This window comes from Cyprinodon variegatus, unplaced genomic scaffold (assembly GCF_000732505.1).
Source record: "Cyprinodon variegatus isolate N-32 unplaced genomic scaffold, C_variegatus-1.0 Scaffold9, whole genome shotgun sequence".
Lineage (NCBI taxonomy): Eukaryota > Metazoa > Chordata > Actinopteri > Cyprinodontiformes > Cyprinodontidae > Cyprinodon > Cyprinodon variegatus.
Window position 1 is genome coordinate 126,663 of NW_015150462.1, and position 2,014 is coordinate 128,676.

The window sequence follows — 2,014 nt, forward strand, 5'->3', positions numbered from 1 at the left end:
CGACTTTAATCTCAGAATTCTGACATTTTTTCCTCAGGTTTCCGACTTTAATCTCAGAATTCTGACTTTTTTTCCCCTCAGAATTCCAACTTTAATCCCAGAATTTTGGATCTTAATCTTAAAGGGCACCCCAAAGGAAGACATGTGGGAGCACTCAGCTTCACTAACAAATATGTGGGTTGTTTGGCCAGTAACACATTGGTGGAAAATTATGGAGTTAGGCAACTTTTTATGTGCCTGAGGCGTCCCTGATGATGCTATTTCATTAATGTAAGAGCAGTTAGTTTAGTCTTTAGACATGGCTACGGCTTGATGCTAACATGTTTGTTAGCTGTCAGAATTCAGTCAGAATTCTGAGAAAAAAGTCAGAACTCTGAAATTAAAGTCAGAACTCTGAGATTAAAGTCAGAATACTAAACTGAAATAATATTTAAAAATCAGTTAACTTCTTTTTTTTTTTTTTTCTCGGCCTAATCCTCTCCTGTACATATATAAAGGGACACCCAGTGATTTCAAACAAGCCAGGTTCACTTTATTTGATCTCACTGCAGAATAAAAACCCCTCCAGCTTAGTTGCAACAGACTGATCTGTTGTATAAACGCAGCATTGATTTACATGTCCAAACAGCTCTGCAGGTCCCAGAGCTAAATTTGGAAGGAGCCTTGACCAGCAACCCCATCACTGTTGCTAGGGAACGGAGGGACTTAGCAGTCTCTATTAGCACGCGTCCGCATGAGCGTCTGTGTGTTTTGGGGATCAGCTCATCCAGACTTTAGCCTTTTTGTTAGTTTCTTTAACAAAGAACATTGATGGTGGCAGTTAGAGTCAGCAGAGAAACTGGATGTCATTCTGCTGCTGTAGCTCTGCCCTTTAGTCCATCTATACCAGATCAATAGTGACCTATTTAGAGAGACTGATAGAAAGCCTCTAACTTTGATTAAAAGGACAAGAGGTGGACTTAAAGCATAAAAATGACAGAGCTAAAAATAAGAGCTATCTGGTGTGCTAGCAAAAACACTCTTCAGTGTGGAGGCTGTCACTGAGAAAACAGGACTATGTTTTCTATTCTTTTGGAATAAGAGACAGCTGTGCTCTCTGGGAAATCCCATTGGTTCATTCAAGCTAAGAGAGAGCAGGACTTTAAGCAGATAACAGGAAGGTTAAACCATTATCTGTTTTTCAACATGCTGAAGTTGGGAATGTTGTTAGAAATCGCTAAATTAAAGTGAGGCTCTACGTTCACTAGAGAATAATGACTGAAGACAGCCGTTTACAAAAAGTGATGCTAGCTGTATGGACCAGCTTAGACATTAAAAATACTTCAGCTCCTAATGTGAATAACGACACCCGTGACACAGAGTTGATGCTTACCAAGATTTTTGAAAGTTTATCAATTAGAAACAAAAAAAAAATAATAAATTTCTAACTGTATGAGAAATTGCCAGAGCGACGGTAGCTGCACACTGCAGTTCAACTGGCTTATAAACAGAGCATTACCTCTATGACTGTATCATGATCTATGCTATAAAAAGAATTAGTATAAAGGTTATATGCATTATTTAATATCATTCTAACTGTGTGGAAATAATTGTATAATCCATACTCAAACAGTGTAACTAAGGTTATTTAAGCCAAAGTTAACCTGAATCTCATTCTTAGTTGTAACTGTAAAGATTTTTGTTCATAAAAGCATATTTTTTAAAGTTAAGCCAAATTCATGTGTTTTGTTAGTCTATACTTTAATTAACATTGATTTTTGTCTTACGCCTTTTATATGGTGTATACTGGTTACTTATTCTCCAAGTGCACATTATTTATATTTTTAAAACACTTTACAGTGCAGTATTTTATTGTTTATCTTTTAACTCCTCACTATTATGTTATTCTTATACACTTTTCTAAGGTCCACATTGTGTGACCATTTTTTCTATAATCTTTTAGCTGCTGTTAACACCAGAATGTCTCCATTGTGGGACAATAAAGAGATTTTCTATTCTATTCTGTTATATAATA